Source organism: Schistocerca cancellata, chromosome 3 (genome assembly GCF_023864275.1).
Source record: "Schistocerca cancellata isolate TAMUIC-IGC-003103 chromosome 3, iqSchCanc2.1, whole genome shotgun sequence".
NCBI classification, from domain to species: domain Eukaryota; kingdom Metazoa; phylum Arthropoda; class Insecta; order Orthoptera; family Acrididae; genus Schistocerca; species Schistocerca cancellata.
The window spans coordinates 409,771,905-409,777,877 of record NC_064628.1 but is presented as its reverse complement, the minus strand read 5'-3'; the positions used below and the strand labels follow the sequence as shown (position 1 = coordinate 409,777,877).

The window sequence follows — 5,973 nt, the reverse complement described above, 5'->3', positions numbered from 1 at the left end:
GATTTATGAAATCGCTTCAATCATTTGTAATAGCCCTGTATGTTTGACACCAAGTACATCTGCCGAATACAACAATTCCAAAGTGCAAATATCTGGTGAAAGACTGAGGACCAAGTTTCTGGTTATGTTTAATTCTTTTAGGCAAGAGTTAGCATTTTGGCACTACCGCTTGAACATGCTGTGAAGTAGTCGGTGCTGACAACCTGAGGAGTGTGTCTGTGTGCCGGTGAGCCCGCCCTTGTGCCGACAACGCGTCCTCTTCAACTCATTCGCTCCCTGGAGCTGGCGCAGTTTAAGGTGCGGTGTAATCTGCGCCCCGGGCCGGCATCGGCCCAGCCCCAGGCGTCAGATTGGGCGGCGACGCCCTGAGAACGACGCCTCCCTGGAGAAAGTCCCTGCAGATTAAAAGCTCCGCTGCCGGGGTCTGCTACGCCTCTCCATCACTCTCTCTCTCTCTCTCTCTCTCTCTCTCTCTACCCCCGGAGAGGCCTCAATCGCAGCGCAGATTCAAGCTGCGCAATAAAGCTATCAGCGAGGGCAGGTTCTCGTGTACTTCCACTCCGCTGTTCACCGTCTACGGACTTCAGGTAACACCAACGCCATATGCAAATTTCACTTGTATCCAGATATATTTTTCTCTATTCCATTCCACTGCAAATACCTTGTAATGATCTAGTATTCAGATGCACATTGCACACCTCACTAGAGGTTTCCCTATCCCTTACTCCAACAACAAAATATGTGCCATTTTCAGTAAGCACAATGGCCTGGCTAGGTGAGCATCGTGTGTTTGTTGTGTGGTGGTATATTCGCAGTTGTACACTACTGGCTATTAAAATTGCTACACCACGAAGAAGACGTGCTACAGAAGCGAAATTTAACCAACAGGGAGAACATGCTGTGATATGCAAATGATTAGCTTTTCAGAGCATTCAGACAAGGTTGGCGCCGGTGGCGACACTTACAACGTGCTGACATGAGAAAAGCTTCCAACTGATTTCTCATACACAAACAGCCGTTGACCGGCGTTGCCTAGTGAAACGTTGTTGTGATGCCTCGTATAAGGAGGAGAAATGCGTACCATCACGTTTCCGACTTTGATAAAGGTCGCATTGCAGCCTATCGCGAATGCGGTTTATCGTATCGCGACATTGCTGCTCGCGTTGGTCGAGATCCAATGACTGTTAGCAGAATATGGAATCGGTGGCTTCAGGAGGGTAATACGGGACACCGTGCTGGATCTCAACGGCCTCGTATCACTAGCAGTCGAGATGGCAGGCATCTTATCCGCATGGCTGTAACGGATCGTGTAGCCATGTTTCGATCCCTGAGTCAACAGATGGGGACGTTTGCAAGACAACAACAATCTGCACGAACAGTTCGACGACGTTTCCAGCAGCATTGACTATCAGCTCGGAGACCATTTGCTGTGGTTACCCTTGACATCACAGACAGGAGCGGCTGCAATGGTGTACTCAACGACGAACCTGGGTTCTAAGTTTTTAAAATCTTCTTATGAGAAATACAAGTAAGTTTTGCCAAACAGTTGAAGTTTACGATAAATTGTGTTTGAGAGATAAGAAGAACTAAGAGAACTGAAAAAATTAATTACATACCATAATAATCGCATTTCATCTAATTATATAAGTACATCTGTACTTTTAAAATTTTAGAGCGTGACAACCGTAACAGATACTCGCGTCCAAAACATATAGCTACTTACATGAAACACAGTATGAAATATGCAGTACGGATGCTGCAGGCGACACACACTAAAGAACAACATCTGTTTCCGCCAACGCACATACCAAATGTGAACCATAATTACAAAATGGGAAACCAAGAAACAAAAAAAAAAACACTGATAATTAATCAGTAGTGCTGAAACATGTCCAAGCTAAGGAAAGTGAGTTTTATTTTTCATTTAAATATTAATAGGCAAAGACACATATACAATACGTAAAAGTAGTTCGTGTTTTTACAGTAACAAACTCTTCATTCCTTTCAGTGTTCAAATAAACGGATTTGATTCCATACCTACAGCGAAAAAAAAGTAAAACAATGCCACTCACAATTACTAACTCGAGCTCACATTATAGGAAGAAAAAAGTACACTTGTAAGATATCAACCACAGCAATCAAAGGGGGCTGGTGGACACATCTCTCAAACATGTTGTGAAATCTTGTTCCAGAACACATGTTATTCTATGCAAAAAATAGTTAAATAAGTTGAGTACGGTATTTAATATGTCAACTTCACGAATATATATGAGAGTGTTCAATATTATTGAGAGTACTCTTATATTGGCGCCAAAAATAAAATGAGTAAACCTAAGCAGCTGAAGAATTATTGTGAAACGAAGTTAATTATGTTCGATTTACAATTTAATCACGCCAATCACGTTGAGGAATAGTACACTCCTGCATTTGTCCGTTATTTCAACACTGTCAGTTATAAAATCCAAAGAAAATAATGCACACTGCCTATGTTAATTATTAAATAGCTCTACGCTACTTCTTTAGTGACACACTCATCCGTTTCATTCATTTTCTCTCCATTTGTGAATCAATCTATAAAAATGTTCAAAGCAAACAGATCTATTGTTAGAAACCTCTCACTTTCACATAATGAACAAAGCATGTTACCAGTGTCACAGCAATATTTCGCACACCTCTTACTAACTCCCTTTACAGGTAGTAAGTGCGTGCTGTAGAATTACAGCCCAAATCTTCGCGCGGTATCGATTGCCGTGGCTGGTATCTTGCAAGTGTGCTTTTTTTCTCCTTGAAATACTAGGTCGAGTTGGTGACGCATCCTTGTCAGATGTTCTGACACTGAACATTTTGTTCCCACCTTCTGCAATCTAACCAGTGAATGATAGTCAACGCAAGCTAATTCCTACTCTCCATACAACATTAAGTTATCCTGAAAGCCCTTTCGCACTTAAATATTAATTTGTGTCCGTATCTGAAATTAAACTCCAAAAATCTCAATTAAATAAACGATTTCATAAGTTTCTGCGGTTTTCCTCTCAGAAATCTGAAGTTCGTTATCGTCGCAATAGAAATGCGCTTGCATGTGACATAAATTCAGTTTTTGTAATAGCTGATACACATTCTATGACCGTTTAGCTTCATATTTGACTAAGATCAATATGAATCTTTCTTTTAAGGTCTGTTCAGATTTTCGTCTCCTTTGTGATAATATTCCTTGTGATTGCTATTGTTCCTATTGTATAAGCGAATCATTAACGACAGTCTTTCCTTTTACAGGTAAGACGCACGAAGCTGTTAGAGGCATCAGTTTTATGTAAGTAGTTTAGTTTATTGCTGCGCTTACGCGGCCCTCATCATAAATTGTTTACTTGGAGCCATTTCCTGAAAATTACTGTAACCGTGTCTTTCGTAACGTGTAACCAGTGCATCCAAAACAATGTTGGACCTAGTTTTCAGTTTCGTCACTGGATTATCCAGCACAGTACTGCCATAGCCAATTTCTAATTGTCTGTACTGGATGACAGCTGTTTGAACTATGTTCAACTGCAGCAATAGGCCGCGTATGTGGAGTGTTGAAAATCCATACTCCACGCTTGTCTCTGACCACCAGCGATGACTCGTTATTAACTTGTGAGCTGACGTTGAATAAAATCGTTCCCTTTGAATTGTGCGCGTTACCTGGTGGTCATTGGAGATGTTTTGCCACAGTTTCTGCATAATGAACCTCTTTTTTCCAATAATATTGTTCTGGGTGTGTGACCGCCTCATGAACTACCGACTTCTCGGTGGCATTCAGGAGGACCGCTTTTTGGTGATTTATGTTACTGCTTTATACACTACTGGTCATTAATATCGCTACACCACGAAGATGACGTGCTACCGACGCGAAATTTAACCGACAGGAAGAACATGCTGTGATATGCAAATGATTAGCTTTTCAGAGCATTCACACAAGGTTGGCGCCAGTGGCGACACCTACAACGTGCTGACATGAGGAAAGTTTCCAACCGATTTCTCATACACAAGCAGCAGTTGACCAGCGTTGCCTTGTGAAAAGTTGTTGTGATGCCTCGTGTAAGTAGTAGAAATGCGTACCATCACGTTTCCGACGTTGATAAAGCCTATCGCGATTGCGGTTTATCATATCGCGACATTGCTGCTCGCGTTGGTCGAGATCCATTGACTATTAGCAGAATATGGAATCGGTGGGTTCAGGAGGGTAATACGGAATGACGTGCTGGATCCCAACGGCCTCATATAACTAGCAATCTAGATGACAGGCATCTTATCCGCATGGCTGTAACGGATCGTGCAGCCACGTCTCGATCCCTGAGTCAACAGATGGGGACGTTTGCAAGACAACCACCATCTGCACGAACAGTTCGACGACGTTTCCAGGAGCATTGACTATCAGCTCGGAGACCATTTGCTGTGATTACCCTTGACTCTGCATCACAGACAGGAGCGGCTGCAATGGTGTACTCAACGACGAACCTAGGTGCACGAATGGCAAAACGTCATTTTTTCCGATGAATCCAGGTTCTGTTTACAGCATCATGATGGTCGCATCCGTGTTTGGCGACATCTCGGTGAACGCACATTGCAAGCGTGTATTCGTCATCGCCATACTGGCGTATCGCCCGGGGTGATGGTATGGGGTGCCATTGGTTACACGTCCCGGTCACCTCTTCTTCGCATTGACGGCACTTTGAACAGTGGGCGTTACATTTCAGATGTGTTACGACCCGTGGCTCTACCCTTCATTCGATCCTTGCGAAACCCTACATTTCAGCAGGACAATGCTCGATCGCATGTTGCAGGTCCTCTACGGGCCTTATTGGATACAAAAAATGTTCGACTGCTGCCCTGGCCAGCACATTCTCCAGATCTCTCACCAATTGAAAACTTCTGGTCAAAGGTGGCCGAGCAACTGTCTCGTCACAATACGCCAGTCACTACTACTCTTGATGAACTGTGGTATCGTGTTGAAGCTGCATGGGCAGCTGTACTGTAAACGCCATCCAAGCACTATTTGACTCAATGCCCAGGCGTCTCAAGGCCGTTATTACTGTCAGAGGTGGTTGTTCTGGGTACTGATTTCTCAGGACCTATGCACCCAAATTGCGTGAAAATGTAATCACATGTCAGTTCTAGCATAATATATTTGTGCAATGCATACCCGTTATCATCAGTTAATACTCAGCGAGTATTTTGTATTCAATTAGAACTTGGCCGCCATGATTCTGTTCCTGATAGAAAATTTATTCGAGTTTGGGTATCAACCTTTAGAGCACCAGGTTCTGCATTGAAAAGAAAATATATTGTCCGACCTCGGACTGTAACAACGGCAGAAAATGTTGCGCTTGTGAGAGCGGCCGTCCAGCAATCTCCAAAACGTTCAGCATTTAAAAATGCATCTGCGTTGGGAATGTCTGATGGGAATGTGTGAAGAATTCTGCACTAATATCTTCACGTACACACACACACAAAATGATGGTTACCCAAGAATTAAGTAAGAGAGATTTCGAAACTTTCAGAGATGTGAAACTTCCTGGCAGATTAAAACTGTGTGCCCGACCGAGACTCGAACTCGGGACCTTTGCCTTTCGCGGGCAAGTGCTCTACCAACTGAGCTATCGAAGCACGACTCACGTCCGGTACTCACAGCTTTACTTCTGCCAGTACCTCGTCTCCTACCTTCCAAACTTTCAGAGATGTGTCTGATTAAATTCTTCTGAATATTCCTCCTGATGCTGTTATGATATCTTCCGATGAGATCAACTTCCACATGCCAAGTACTGTAAATAAACTAAATTTCTTCTTCTGGGACCGGCCGGAGTGGCCGAGTGGTTCTAGGCACTACAGTCTGGAACCGCGCTACCGCTACGGTCGCAGGTTCGAATCCTGCCTCGGGCATGGATGTGTGTGATGCCCTTACGTTATTTAGGTTTAAGTAGTTCTAAGTTCTAGGGGACT

General features: G+C 43.5%; 1 non-coding gene across 1 annotated transcript; it reads right to left on the bottom strand.

Annotated features, from left to right (window-relative positions):
* Positions 1-5,566: 5,566 nt before the first annotated feature.
* On the bottom strand, positions 5,567-5,641 carry Trnas-cga (transfer RNA serine (anticodon CGA)). Its single transcript has one exon. It is a non-coding gene; the product is annotated as a tRNA-Ser (tRNA).
* Positions 5,642-5,973: the final 332 nt, after the last annotated feature.